The sequence below is a fragment of the Bubalus bubalis genome, chromosome 18, assembly GCF_019923935.1.
Source record: "Bubalus bubalis isolate 160015118507 breed Murrah chromosome 18, NDDB_SH_1, whole genome shotgun sequence".
In the NCBI taxonomy this organism is placed as follows: Eukaryota; Metazoa; Chordata; class Mammalia; order Artiodactyla; family Bovidae; genus Bubalus; species Bubalus bubalis.
The window spans coordinates 11,938,650-11,954,179 of record NC_059174.1 but is presented as its reverse complement, the minus strand read 5'-3'; the positions used below and the strand labels follow the sequence as shown (position 1 = coordinate 11,954,179).

At 53.3% G+C, this 15,530-nt stretch overlaps 1 long non-coding RNA gene across 1 annotated transcript; it reads left to right on the top strand.

The window, feature by feature from the left end:
* The first annotated feature begins 5,630 nt into the window (after window positions 1–5,630).
* On the top strand, window positions 5,631–7,922 carry LOC123330245. The gene is made up of 3 exons (XR_006545994.1): window positions 5,631–6,265; window positions 7,238–7,359; window positions 7,502–7,922. It is a non-coding gene; the product is annotated as an uncharacterized LOC123330245 (long non-coding RNA).
* Window positions 7,923–15,530: the final 7,608 nt, after the last annotated feature.

The following is a 15,530-nucleotide window of genomic DNA, read 5'->3' as shown; positions in this document are numbered from 1 at the left end:
AACAGACTGGTTCCAAATAGGAAAAGGAGTATGTCAAGGCTGTATATTGTAACCCTGCATATTTAACTTCTATGCAGAGTACATCATGAGAAATGCTGGGCTGGAGGAAGCACAAGCTGGAATCAAGATTGCCGGGAGAAATATCAATAACCTCAGATATGCAGATGACACCACCGTCATGGCAGAAAGTAAAGTAGAACTAAAGAGCCTCTGATGAAAATGAAAGTGGAGAGTGAAAAAGTTGGCTTAAAGCTCAACATTCAGAAAACGAAGATCATGGCATCCGGTCCCATCACTTCATGGCAGATAGATGGGGAAACAGTGGCTGACTTTATTTTTCTGGGCTCCAAAATCACTGCAGATGGTGATTGCAGCAATGAAATTAAAAGACACTTATTCCTTGGAAAGAAAGTTATGACCAACCTAGATAGCATATTAAAAAGCAGAGACATTACTTTGCCAACAAAGGTCCATCTAGTCAAGGCTATGGTTTTTCCAGTGGTCATGTATGGATGTGAGAGTTGGACTATAAAGAAAGCTGAGCACCAAAGAATTGATGCTTTTGAACTGCAGTGTTGAAGAAGACTCTTGAGAGTCCCTTGGACTGCAAGGAGATCCAACCAGTCCATCCTAAAGATCAGTCCTGGGTGTTCATTGGAAGGACATGCTGAAGCTGAAACTCCAATACTTTGGCCACCTGATGCGAAGAACTGACTCATTGGAAAAGACCCTGATGCTGGGAAAGATTGAGGGCAGGAGGAGAAAGGGACAACAGAGGATGAGATGGTTGGATGGCATCACCCATCAATGGACATGGGTTTGGGTGGACTCTGGGAGCTGGTGATGGACAGGGAGGCCTCATGTGCTGCAGTTCATGGGGTCACAAAGAGTCAGACATGACTGAGCGACTGAACTGGTACTGATGATAATCTTGGCACCATTTTCACGCCGGTCTGTGACAGCCCCCTGTGACAGCTGCGTAGTACTCCAGCTCTGCTCACGTCTCCAGCCCCACTGAGGGATGTGTGTCTGGGTACAGCCACTGCTGGTCGCACTGCTGCCTCTCTGTCCTGCTTCCGGATTCCTCACTGCCCTTGCCTGCTGTCTACCCCCCAGCCCGGGAACTGGGCAGCCAAACAAAGCTCCCTGTCTGCTCCAAAAGGTGGGGCAGGGGACTGTAAACACTGTGCCTTTAAATCTTCCCCCCTCACAGACGTCAGTCTCACCCTCCTGGAGGCTCTGTCTTCATGCCCAAGCGTGAAGCTGCCCACCCCCCACAGCAGCCAGTGAACAAGTGTTTGTGTACCAAGTCCTTTTGTGCAAATACCCTGAAAACAGCGATGGCATTGTGCAGCTACTGTTTCTGTCATAGGCACTGTAGTCTAGTGATCACAAGTCTGGCCCCAGTCCTGCTGAGAGTTTGCTGTGTGCCTTCGGGAAGCACTTGGCTGTGGGCACTAGAACGGTTTATTTGTTGTTTAGTCGCTAAGTCACATCCGACTCTTTTTCGACCTTATGGACTGCAGCCTGCCAGGCTCCTCTGTCCATGGGATTTCCCAGGCAAGAATACTGGAGTACTGGAGGGGGCTGCCATTTCCTCCTCCAGGGAATCTTCCCGACCCAGGGATCGAACCTGCGTCTCCTATATTGGCAGGCAGATTCTTTCCCACTGAGTCACCAGGAAAGCCAGCAAGCATGCTGAGGAGGGTGCTATCCTCTTAAGAGCACTGCAGATTTAATCCCTTCTGGTCGTGCTACTTTCTCCATGGATCCTTCTGAGGCACAGAGAGGTTAAGTATTTGCCCAGAGTCACACAGCTCAGCAGAACTGGGATTTAATCCCAGCAACCTGGATTGGGGTTATTAGGACAGTCGAACCCATCAGGGAACAGAGAGCATTTAGACAAGGACCTGGTGCACAGTACGTGCTCACTAAGTGTCAGTTAGCTCTGGTCGTCATCACCTGCCCGAGGAATTGGAAGGCAGCTCGTCCTGCCTAGGCGAGGAGGCTCACTCGGAAAAGCCAAAGACTCCCATTCACCCCGTACAACTTTTAAGCGCACCGAGTCCACGGAGTAGAGGGTGGAAGAGCAGCTGCCACTGAGATCAGGTGGGGAGTGCCTGTGAGTGGGTGAGCCTGGGTCACCCGGTATTAAAAGCCAAGCTGGAGCCTCCCTTCCCATCCGTCGTGCTAGCATGGGACGCTGTCAACATGAAATGTGCAAGTGATTTAGAGCCCCTTTGCTCCTCTCTGCAGCAAACAGAGAGGCAAAGAAGTTAGCAAGCTTGTTTTGGCAGAGGAAAAAACATAAAATGCCCAAACCACAGAATTCTCAAAAATATTGCTAAGCACTAATTTCACTAACATGTTAGACAGCCTTTCGGATCTAGGCAATCTTGTTCCTCGGCTGGAAACAGTTCCCGAAAGCCATGTGATCTCAAACCCACCCTGGGCATGTGGGGCTGATGAGAAAGTCAGCCCCTGCCTTCTTCCTTGGCCTCCCAGCACAGCCGAGCCGGGCGTTCCCAAAGAATCAGCCCAGGACCTTCCCGAAGGATGCTGCTGGTTTGCAGAAGCCCCCGCCTGCCCGCCCACCAGGCCTTCCTGAATTCAGTCAAGCTGCAGAGGTTTATGTGCCCTCGAAATACTGTCAGACCAAACCCACCCCCTGGGTCAAAGTCACAGACCCAGAAAGACGACTTAAGGGTGCACACGGAGCTCCTTGTTGGCACATACCCCATCTTTCAAGGTCAGTGTCTATATTGAAAACGGGCGATAGAACAGCAATAGGCAAATAGAACAGCATCCTTGTTAAGAAGGTAATGAGTCACAAATGCTATTTCGATGGTTTTCTTTGAAAGAAATACACATAACCAAACCAATTTTAATTAAAGATCTTGTCTTTGTAATCAGGCAGCCACAGATGAAGGCAAAACCGCTTTCATGTGGAATAATAAACACAGTGCTGAACTCGTTTTCCCATAAAAGGGCAGGGTGGGTTTTTTTTTTTTTTTTTCAAATAAGAAAATAGTTTGTTCCTAGCAATACAGGGGATACAAGAAAAAAAAACAACAACTGCCTTTTGCAAAATACAAAATTTTGAATCGCCCTCACACCACCCACCCTCCCCGAGAAGCCATTTGTTGATGTTAAACCAATTGGAATGTTTGCCAAATTCACATCCCAGTGAGGATTATCTACCCTTTGAGATTAGACATGCGATCCTGATTTCTAAGAGAAAAACGCGGTCAAAAACCAAATAAACATACCTACAAGTACATCTAAGGCACAAATGGTGGAGACATGATTGTAACACACCACAGTGTGTATTTCGGCGGAAGAAAGAACCCTGGACATCAAAAATGATGTTTTGATTTTTAGTTTTAAATGACAACAGAATTGAAATACCTCCCCTAAATACATCTTCCAAAACCAGCAAGGAGATAATCCTCTTCACTGAAATATGCATGTAATTCAATGATCCACGGAGAAGAAGGCATCCGAGGTGGCCTGAGTGTGGCCGCTCACTCCTGTTTCCTGAGTCACATCTTTACCACGGAGTTCCCGGGTGGACGCCCGTGGACCGTCCTGCACACCACGCCCATCGTCCCGTCGGACGTGGCTGGACACCCTCTGACTAAGGATGGCTGCGAGGGCAGTGGTCACCTTGAAGCCTCTTGGCATCCCCAGTGCTGGGAGCAGGAAGCACTGGGCCAGTGTCTGCTGAACTGGATGACCCTCAGGGCAGCAGGATGGGGTGACCACGTTGATCCTGGGGGGCTTCCTTAAGCATCTTGGGTTGAGTGACTGTCTGTGCTGGTCTTACAAGTGCGGAACTTGTCTGGCGATAACCAGAACGTGTGATGGGGAAACAGCGAGGCTTGAAATGGAGGCTAGCTTCTGTTCTATCTGAGTGTCCTGCAAGGAGACAGGGGCACTCTCTGCTGATGCCACCAGGCAGGCTGGTACCCACATGCTGGGCAGCATCTCATAGCCATTCTGAATGGCACATCTCTGTTACCTGCTCACTCGGGGCCACATTCCATGTAGCAGCTGGCCTATCCCTGTGTTTGGTCAAATCTGGTTCTGAGAATAGCAAATTGGCTCTCATTATTACTGTGTCTGGGGAAGCCCTGATAGGAGGCAGAAGACATGGCCCTTTCCGCTTGCCCCCATGTGAGGCTGGTGGCCCAGCAGCACCCCAGGTGCTCAGGACACACTGGCCATCCTCGTCCTCCTCGAAGTCTCAGAGCCACATGGAATTCCAGCCCAGTGGGAATGAGTGTGGGAGTCAGGCAGTGCGGGGCTGCACCCGCCTCTGGTGTACTAGCTATGGGACAGCTTCTCGTCTGCAAACAAAGACGACAGCCACCCTTGGCGCCCAGCAGAGACAGCAGCCTGGCCCAGGTTTTTGTATAGATCACACTCCAGAGGCTGAGGATGAGAGCAGAGTGGACCTGCCTGCACACACAGACGATGACCACCGTCCTGCAAGAAGACAGGAGCACTCTCTGCCCCACAAGTCAGCCCTATGTCCCCTCCCCCAACGTTCCTTCCTGCGTCCATGTTCCAGGCTATTCTAGGCTCTCTTCTCAGAATGCCTAGGAGTGTCCTGGGACAGAGCTGGGCACGGGGGTGACCACAGTGACAAGGACAGCAGGGATGGAGTCCACCCCTCAAATGGCCTTTCTGGTGTGTGGTCTGGAACAGTTTCCCTGAGCCTGGAAATGGGGTGGCTTTGTTCCAGCTCCTCCCCTCCCCTCCCCCAGCCCACTGGGGACTTGCTGGCATTGAAGAGAGAAGAGGACCATGAGTGAACCTAAGGAGGGGGGCACTGGCCATTTGGCCAAGGGACACGTGGACCACAGACAGCAGGTCATCGAGTCCTGAGTCAAGAAGCCAGCTGAGAAGCCACTCCTGGATGATCAACCGTTGTGCACGTCTACACGCGCCTCCCATCAGGTGCTTGCTAGTCTTTAAATCAGCCGGCAACGTTTCAACCTCGGGGGCAAATGACCTTGCATTTGTTATAAGTAGTGAGTGTCTCCCTTTGAATCAAGGACGAGTTCTTTTAAGGCCTTACCTGCAATTCATTGTGTAGGTTTTAATTATCTTCAGGGCAGGGGGTCCCCACCTCCCTGAAGGACCCAGTGCCTCCCCAGACACACTAAGCTCCCTCTGGACTTCCTTCTTCCTGAAATGCCTCCACTGAACCCCGCCAACCTGCCTGTCCCAGTCAACACGCCCTGCAGGTTGCAGCCATGCCCAGCCGCCCCTAATGCCCGAGATTGGGCCACGTGGCCCCTCTGTGTGGCCAAGGCTGTATGCTCCTGCTGCAGTGTCATCACTTGTGTGGGTTTTAATTATCTTTAGCTGGAAACAATAGAAACCCAAAGTAACCGTTGCTTAAAGAAGGCAGTTTTGCTTTTTTTTTTTTTTTTTTTTCCCCACACCTAAGTTTGGAGTCAGGCAGGTCAGGGCTGGTCTGCTCCTTCATAATGACCTCAGGACGAGGTTGATTAACCTACCACATAGGTCCTCTTTGTCCAGAGCCACCTTGCTCAGGGTGGCCACTTCAGCACCAGCCCTCACATCTCCATCCCAGTCAGCAGGAAAGAAGATCTCTGAGAGGGAAGGGCAGAAAGCCAGGATCAACTGTGTTGTTTAAAGGAAGGGCCGCCACACTCTGCTTCATCTGATTGGCCAGAGTGTAATCACATGGCCATGTCTAGCTGCAAGGGAGGCTGGAAGATGTAGCTTTCATTGTGGGTGAACATGTGCCAGCTGAACTCAGTTCTATTACTTTGCAGGGAGCGGGGGATGGGGTGGCAAACGTGGGAGGAGAGCTGCCGCCTTGTCCACACCATCTCTGTATTCCTAGTGCTCAGCTTAGAGACAGACTGCTGGATATTCTGAGTGGATAAGTGATGCTTGAATGACTGAGTGAAAGAGTCCATGATGGGCAGCAGGACCTGGCCATGGGCTCCACTCTGCAAGGGGGGACCCTCATGGGCCAGCAGGCCCAGGGCACCCTCAGCTCAGCTGCCCAGCAGCCCCACGGAGCATTGTGGTAAAGAGGGTCAGGACGCTTTGATTTCCAGATGCCTCAGGGCCAGGGGCTGTGAGCAGGCCTGCAGGGAAGGGGCCGCCTCAGCGCCCGATGGAGCACTCGGTGAGGCTCCTCCTTGCTTCAGCTCCTCTCCCATCTCAGTGCCACTATCCTCTCTGACTTCTGGGGTCTGAGCCCGGCACAGAGCTTCAGCAGGTAACCCCGCCCCACTGTCTGCATTTAATTTACCCTGTGTCACTGGGGCCCAGCTCGCAGACAGCTGTGCAGAGGGATCATCTTTTACAATCCAATTAGCAGCAGACCCCCCAGACACCGGGGAGACCCGAGGCGGTCCCCTTCCCACAGCGAGGCTTGCTGCCCTGCCACGGAGCTGGGCTGCCTGCTGTCTGGAGGGAGGGAAGGGGCAGGCAGAAAGGAGGGGGTGGTGAGCCGATACTCTGGCAGGGGGAAAGGGAGGACTCTCCTGAATTTGGCCCGACCGAGAGTGAGAGGCAGGAAAGGCCGAGCCACCCACGCACTTCCCCATATGGCCTCCCAGCTGCGACTCCTTAAGCTCCACTTGGGGCCAAGCTTGTGGACGACTCACCTTCCTTTCTCTCCTGGCAAGAAAATGACGAGGGGCCTTTTTTCTGTGTCCCCCGTCCTCACCTGGGGTGGAGCAGAGAGGAATCTCCTGAAAGCCAGCAGGTGTCTGCAGCCGCCACATCCAGCTTGCTCCTCCTGGAAGGAGAAACTGAGGCTCAGAGGGGGCCCAGGAAGTGGGGGCTGGCTGGAGACCACCCCCCCCCACCATCTAGTCACTAGCAGCCTGCTAGGTCCCCCAGGAGGGCCTGTTTTACACCATTTGCCACCTTGCCTCAATTATGCCTCGACCAAGAATAGCACGCAGTACCAGATGTCAGGAATTTACCCCAATTTCCCGCTGGGAGGCTCGAAGTACCTTGTTTCGTAATTTCCTCCACCCAATTGACATCATCGGAGGCCTCCTCCTGGGATCACGCATCCCTTCTCTGGATGAGGAAACTGAGGGATGGGCCAGCTGATGAGGGAGAGAGGGGGAGCCCCCGGAAAGATGCTGCCGGCGGTCCCTTGGCCAGGCACCGAGGTTGGTCTGGGTCCCCAGGGGCTGCCTGTGGCATCATTCTCGTGTGGCTTTTGCACCCCCAGAGTCCTCAGCTGACGGCATCCGTCAAAGTCACTGAAAGGCATCACCAAGAACAGAGCCAGCCCCCTTTGAGTCCCGAAGGACCGAACGACCCCCCAAACCGAGAGTGAGCTGGGCTGAGGAGGTGAGCAAGCCTGGGTCCCAGCCGGGGTGGGTTGCTGGGCAACCGTAGATGCCCTGAGTGGCAGAGGACTCCTGCTTAAAACAAGGCTGGGGTTACATGCCCTTCACCTTCCCTCCCTGGCGTCCCATTCTTTATTTTTCAGTTCCGCGTCAGATGCTCCAGACCCACGAGTCCAGTTTAGCCTTCTCCCCTGTGCTGATACGTGGTGCTGAGTTCCCCACCCTGCGTGTCTTCCTAGGGGCTGGGGTGTGCCCGTAAGTCTCCTGGTTTGGGAGATCGGCTCACAAACTTGGCCCCTTGCTAATTATCCCTCCCAGTTGTCCGGCCTGATAACTGTTGCATTTGGAAACAAATGACACCCTTTTCCTACATCTGCTCCAAATTTGTCTCTCAGAAATTAGAGAATTTAGTTATGCGGTATTACATGGCAGTCCGGCCGGGTCTTGGAGTGTGGAACTGATTGGATATTCCACCCAAAATAAGTGGAGTTTCGAGCTCTTTCCAGGAAATTGAGTGGAACACGCAAACTGACATCCAATATTAAATATTATATTTGTATGGTTGTTCTGTAGAGTTCCCTGGCATCCGACATCTGGGAGTGAGATTTATAAATGCAGAAACTGAATACCTGGTTAGAAGAGTGCTCATCAGAGCTGAGAAATTAAAATATTACTGTGTGCACTCCAAGGCAGGCTGCTTATAAAGGTAGAGCTATTAAAATATGATTAGCTGACCCGTATTTTGTCTCAAAAATGTCATACACCATTAAAGTTGAAAAGACTTTGATGCATATAGCCCTGGCACAGGCTTTGCCCCGTCAGCAGCAATGTGCTCGGGAATGTTCACTGCAAACATACAGGCCTGCCGAGGGAGGGGCAGCTGCCAGGGCTGCAGGACTCCCAGCACCTGGGGACTCGGGCGCCAGGACTCAGGAGCATCTCAGGCTGGGGGCCAGGTTCCCCAGAGTGCATGGGGCAGCCACGGGAGTGGGTACAAATTTAAGGGAGTGCCAAAAATCTTGGTAATCAAGATAAGTTCATATTTTAGTATAATATTAAAAATCAGAATAAAACAAACAAGAAAGAAAACCACCCTGGCCAACTCCTGCCTGCTGTCTGGCCTGTTTTTATAAATAAAGTTTTATTAGAATTGGGGCCAAGATGAGGGTGTAGCAAGTGAGCAAGTGTTGTGCCAATTCAGGACCAGATTCTGTCCTTACTTGAAATTTGATATTTTGTCCATCGGGTTTTTTAAAAAAATTCATGTCTTTTGTCATCCATTTAAATTTGGGGCTCAAGGTAAATACCTTATTCCGCCCCACCCCCGCACAGCCCCAGCCCCGGATGGGAGAGTAGTCTCAGGTAGTGACCCTCTGACCCCAAGCCACCTTCTTGTTCTCAGTGGTTCTTCAACTGAAGCCTGCTTCAGGGCGGGCCGGGGAGCTTCTGAAAAGATTGCCGCCTCCCACCCCAAGTTTCTGATTTGGTAGGTCTGGGGCGGGGGCCAGAGGCCATTTCCCTGGAGCTGGTGGTGCTGTCGGGGACTTCACATCTAAGGATGTGGGGAGAGGCTCTGGGAGAGGGAAGCCGAGGGTGAAAACAGGGAAGCTGGAAGCAGACTGTGTCCTAGGGACCCTTGCAGTGCCGGAAGGAGCGCCAGGCTACAGCTGCGTTTCCTCAACGTTGCTCCTGAGTCCCCATAGGAAGCTTCCGTGAAAGACGGATTCCCAGGACCCACCCCAGACCTTCTGAATCGGAGCTGGCCAGGGCGTAGGAAGGTTTATCTTTGACCCCCTCCCAGGTGGCTCTGATGCCCACAAGTTAGAACCAGCCATGATACTTACCCCCCACCTCCTCATTATGAATTCTTGGTGGGGGGGTATTTTAAAATACCACTTCCTGCACCCAACTCAAACCATCTGAATCCAGATTTCTGGGCATTGCCTTAGGCATCGCCAGCTTGTGGGACTCTCTGGATGCTTCTGCTGCTGCTGTTGCTAAGTCACTTCAGTTTTGTCCGACTCTTTGCGACCCCATAGACGGCAGCCCACCAGGCTCCCCCGTCCCTGGGATTCTCAAGGCAAGAGTACTGGAGTGGGGTGCCATTGCCTTCTCCCTGGATGCTTCTAATGTGCTCTATTAGCCAGGCCTGACGAAGGTTGGGTTCAAGGGCTTTTCCAGGGTAGACCCCTCCCCCCACCACCCATCATCACCATTGAGAGAAAAGAAGCGCCCGTGCTGCACCAGCTCGGGGAAGGACAGGCGGCCACAGCTGAGGGACCACATCTGGGCAGACAGCCGTCGAAGAGCGGGTCGATGCAGAGTCATTGAAGAAAATTGCATCTGAGGCCATCGGGCAAATCACCGTGATTCTGTAGGCTGGTTTTCCTTGCAAACCACTGAGGCCTGGCGTGGGCCCAGATATAATAGAATTGACCATACTGCCCGCTTAGGATGCAGACCTCGCAGCCTCGTAAAGGGCCTGAGAGATCTGTAAACTGAAGCACCAGCCCCATCTGCACCCCGTCATTTGTTTGGCTTGGCAGAGGCAAGAGTTCATGCCTGGCATTATTACTATTACGATGGGATTTTCATGGTGATTCACCTCCTACAGCTCAGCCTTCCCCTCACGGCCTGTGAAGGAAACCTCTCTGACGTCGGTGTTGCCACTAAGATTCGTCAGGGTGGTTGGAGCCCCTGGGCCTGAGCAGGGTCGCGGTCGCTGGGCTCTGGCTGCTTGGAGGGCTGACCTGTCTATGTCCTCGGGGGCCTTGACCCTCTGTGCGTGGCGCACATGGTGGGTGCTGGCTTCACTTGGCCAGTCTGCCCAATGCTGGGCAGGAGGAGCCTGAATTCATGCAGGGGCTGCTTCTGGCTGAAGTGGCCAGCCCCATGGCTCAGCCTTCCCTCAGCCACCAGCCCAAAGAGGAAGAGAAGTTGAGTTAACCTCAAATGTTGGGCAAAGTTGAACGCATTAGGTGCGGGGCAAGACTGTGTGTGTGTGTGTGTGTGTGTGTGTGTGTGTGTGTGTGTGTGTTACTCTCTCAGTTGTGTCTGACTCTGTGTGACCCCATGGACTGTAGTCCGCCAGGCTTCTCTGTCCATGGGATTCTCCAGGCAAGAATACTGGAGTAGGTTGCCATTTCCTCCTCCAGGAGACCTTCCTGACCCAGGAATCGAACCCAGGACTCCTGCATTGCAGGCAGATTCTTTTACCATTTGAGCCACCAGGGAAGCCCATGGGGCAAGACTGCCTGGGTTCACATCCAAGCTCTGACACAGACCTGCTGGGTGTCCTTGGACATCACCTAAAAACTCTCCACGGGCCTCAGTTTTTCCATCTGTTAAATTAGTATTTAACTCCAGAACACCACATGTGCTCACTCTGTCGTGTTGGACTCTTTACAACCCCAGGGACTGTAGCCCACCAGGCTCCTCTGTCCTTGGAGTTTCCCAGGCAAGAATACTAGAGCGGGTTGCCATTTCCTCTTCTAGGGGATCTTCCCGATCCAGGGATCAAACTTGCAACTCTTGCATTTCCTGTATTGGCAGGCAGATTCTTTACCACTGCACCACCAGGGAAGCCCAGAACACCACCTAGGGTTGTCTAAATATAAAATGGAATCAGCCATGTAGAGCAATCTTGGAACAGTACATGACCATGAGATTAACTTATCAGATGTCCGTCTGTCTAGCCATATCTCTATACATGTTTGTTTTTTTTTAATTTATAGGTATCAGATTTCCCCTCTGGGGTCTGATTATTTAAGCTGAATGCCTGTGTTTAAGGTTTTCACAATGCACATTTGCAATCCCTACTGAAAGACAGCTGGCCCTTGGTAGCCTGAGGGACAGAGTCAGAATCTGGAAATTTCTAGGCAGAAGTAAAGGAGGAAAAAGGACTCCAGGGCGCTCCAGGAAGAGGGAGCTTCAGGAGCAGAGGTGCCCACTAAGGACTGGGCTTACTGAGGGCAGAGGCTGAATGCCAATCACACCACCCTCCCCTCTATAGGACTTGGCACAAAGCTGGCTCATCAGAGCCTCGGGCAGGACGGCTGCAAGGCTGTCCCCAGGGTGCCATCCTTGGTAACTTTCTGGGTGCTGCTGGAGCAGGTGGATCTGTGGCTCCACTCACCGGACCCAAAGGGCCTGTGGGAAAGTCGGCCTTTGCCCTCCCCCAAAGAAGCTGGCCTGGGGGCGGAGGTAGGATTGTGTTCCCCCACGTAACTGTGGGAAAGTCCAGATGCAAGGGCAGTTAAAGTGCAGGTATGGCAGTCACCCACATGCCCGCCACACCTCAGCTCTCGGGCTCACACCTTACTGTTCTTGCTTCACCTGTCCATCTGTCCATCGCTCCATCCATCACTTCTGTATCGGTTTTATTTTATTTTGTATGCAGGCATCAGATTGCTTGACCTCTGAGGCTAACTAATTGTAGATGAATGTCTCTGTTAGAGGTTTTAATAAGGAGGAGCCCTAAGAAACGCAGCTGGGGCTTCTCGATGTGACTCCCCCTTGACACGTGTGCATGAGGGTGGGAGGGCGGTTCCTCAGGACGATGGCCCTGCTTCCTCACCTCTCATCCTCCTCCAAGAGTTAACACTGCATCTCCTCAAGCTCAAAAATAAATCCAAAATAACTCTGCCTAGCAGGTTTCTTTTTTCCTTTTATAACATCATTAATCTTTCCACTCACCCATCCATCTATTCATCCATCCACCCATCCTTCCATCCCTCCTCCATCTACCCACCCACCTACCTATTTAACCATCTACCCATCCACCCATCCATTCATCCATCATCCATCCATTCACCAATCTATTCATCTGTCTACCCATACACCCATCCTTCCATCTATCCATCTATCCACCCACCCACCCACCCATTTATCCATCCACCCATCCATCCATCCATTTATGCATCATCCATCCATCCATCCATGCATCATCCATCCATCCATCCATTCATCTACCTATTCATCTATCCACCTATCCTTCCATCTATCCACCCACCCACCCATTTATCCATCCATTCATCCATCCATCCATCCATCCACCCACCCATTTATGATCCACCCACCCATTTATCCATCCACCCATCCATTCATCCATCCGTCCATCATCCATCATCTATCCTTTCAGCCATGCAAAAGGCATTTACCCAGAGCATCATCATTAGTTACCTTATGTCTCTCATTTAATTCCCATGACAAGTCTCCCAGACAGGTACTATCATTATCTTCTTTGGCTACGTGAAGAAACGGAGGCACACAGGGAGCACTAGGACTTGAGCCCAGACCCAGGGCGCTGTCCACAGCGGTGCTTAGAGCTGTCTGACCCTTTCCCTCACAGGGCCCTGGCAGTTCCACAGGGCCAAGAATGGAAATGGGTGACACCACCCTCACGTACAGAGCTGTGATCTCAGAAAGTGACATCATGGCCCCCAAGTTTTAGGGAGCCCCCACACCCAGAGTGTTCCTTCTGGGGAGCTGGGGTTTCACTTCACCCCCATCTGGAATACAGGGAGGGTCAGCTTTGAGACTGGCTTTGGGGACTTTTCCTGGAAGGAGCGTGTCCCACCCACCAGAGTCTCGTGCAGTCACGTCTGGGAACAAAACCGCATTTCCTGTGTTTACCAAAGCTGTTCTGTAGAATGAGTGGAGACCCAGGTCACTCAGCCCAGGCACATTCCGAAGGGACCAGCCACCCAGGAAGCAGTCAGGATCGGGTGCTGGGTGGGGCTGTGCAGGCATTAGCCCCAGGATGGCTGGGTGGCCTCGAGGTGCACGTGCAGTGGGTCCTGAGCCCCATTGCCCCGCCCTCTGGTGCAGTGAGTGAGGGTCCTCAGAGTGCTCCTGACCCTCTGTGTGCCTGGGCAGGATGGAAACCACTCCAGAGATGGCTCCAGGACGAAGGCGGGGAGGAGGTGGGAGCCCACCTCAGTGGTCCCTCTGGTTGATGCAGGGCTTAGTGGAGCTGCTCTGTGGAAGCCCACCTAATTCTCCAGGACCCCCAGCTGCTGGTCCTGTGTCTGCAGGGTGAGGACTGACGGACCCGCCTTGAGGCAGCCCATCTCCAGCTTGATTTGGAACATTGGTAGCACCAGACGGCATGTCAACCCACAGATGACCTGGCCTGCCCCTGCCCCTGCCCCTCAACTTCATGAGGGCTGGGTGACACTGGGGAATTGACTCCAACCAGGTTCCAAGTGATGCTGTTGCTGTAAGTCTGGGGGGCCAGACCGTGAGAAGCACCCCCGGGTGCGTATCCATCGTTGCTAATGGTGTGTGGGCCAGTCCTGCCTGTAGGCACAGGGGCCCTCAGTCGCTCTAACACAGCCAGTTCTGACGGGCACAGCTACACAGAGCCCCAGCAGAAGACACAGCCACGGCTCCTAGGCTTCACCCACTGGTCTCCTGGCCGACACGGGTGTACCAGCCATGCACTGTGCCATGTTGGAAGCCAAGGCCCCGTGGAGCTAAGACCCGTAGGTCTTCCTTGCTGAGCGCTACCCGCAGCTTCTTATCCGTGCAGTGGGCCTATACCCCGTCTCAGATGAGGTCATGTGTGATGAGGTCATGGGTTCAAATGCTCAGCGTACAGCACACACAGGCAACTGGTGGACCATGGCCTGTTGGGCCAGCGGGCCATCTCTTTCCTGCCTGAAGCTTTGCTGGCCCCTCCTCAGGAGTTCCCGGCTCTGTTTCTGTCATCATAAAAAATGATCTTTCCGTGAGCGAGCCTCTACCCGTGGAGGCTCATCAAGAAATTTCCCCAATCTCCCTCCCTCCCTCCATCTCCTTGAGGTCAAGTGGAAATGGCCGCCAAAGCAGGGCCCATGGACGCGTCAGGGCCGCCCAGTTGGCCCCAGCCCCTGCCCTGGGCCCTGTGCCCTGGTGGCCTGATGGACGGGTTGGGCGCAGGTCCTGGCCACAGCCCAGGTGTCAGGGTGGGGAGGGGGTGTCTGCGGCCAGCAGGGGCGGAAAGCGCCAGGCAGGGAGAGAGAGAGGCGCATGAATAATCCGCTGACCTTTCCTCTCCGTGTTTGGGCGAACCTAAGCCTGTTTACAATAAACCCCAGGGAGATTTTTCATCCTTCCAAATGGAACAAGGGTTATGTAAGCAGAGAGACCTGGAGCTCGGCAAACACCTGCTCCGGGGGGCCCCACGGAGGGAGACGGGGGGGAAGAGGGGCCCTCCGCTGACTCATGACCAAGTTCAAGATGACATGGGCTCCATCAAGCAGGAGGCTGCTGGGAAGGGCAGAGGGTGCTTCTGGGGGGCATCAGATGGGCCGTACTCTTGGGCCACCCTCCTCCACAGCCTGCACAAGTCAGGAGGGCTCACGGTCTTGTACCACCGCCCCCCACCGCCTCCAGGAGGCTGCCCATCTCTAGAGTTTATTTCAAAATGACCCTGGGTGTCCTCCGTCTTTAAACACGGGCCTGCATATTTCCTGATGATAGTAAGGAGGACAAAAGCCACTCACCCCTCCTATGTTTTTGTCTTTCTGCTTTCTGCATCCTTGGGGACCATCAGCGGCAACTCGACTCAGGTTGTTTATGTACAGACACTGGTCTTTCATCTTGGGGTTTAGGTAGGTGTATTGTGCTAAGTAAGTTAAGCCGGACTGGGAGCATGAGGTCAGCAACCGACGCTTTGGAGGGTCTGCGGGATTCCTTTTGGAGGGTCTGCAGGACCAGCTCTAGGTTGGTCGGCACACTGTACCCATTCATGATTTGGGCAAGGCTGGCTCAACCCCACTTGGGGCGACCTCTCCCCACAATTTCCCAAATACAGACCTAGACTTGCCAGTCCTGAGTGATCTTGACCTCCAGCTCAGACCACACCATGTCACAGGAGAGGAAGGAAGGCTTCTATAGTGCCCCAAATGTCCCGCTCTGGTTTACAGACTCTCTGGCAGGCAGTGGCGGGTGGCATTTTCCGAGATGGCTGCGAGGAGATCTCCCCACCCGCCACAGGTGGGGGTCTGCGCTCTCCTCCGTTTGCGTCTCAGTGGCCCCGCGCCCACAGCAGAAGTGGAGCCGTCTGACTGCCCCGAGGGGGCCGGGAGAGGGGACACACTTCTGTGTGGTCCTGTCGGGACATTCCTTCTGGGAACCCGGCCACCGTGACGTGGGGAAGCCGAGAGGCCCACACGGAGAGGTTGACGT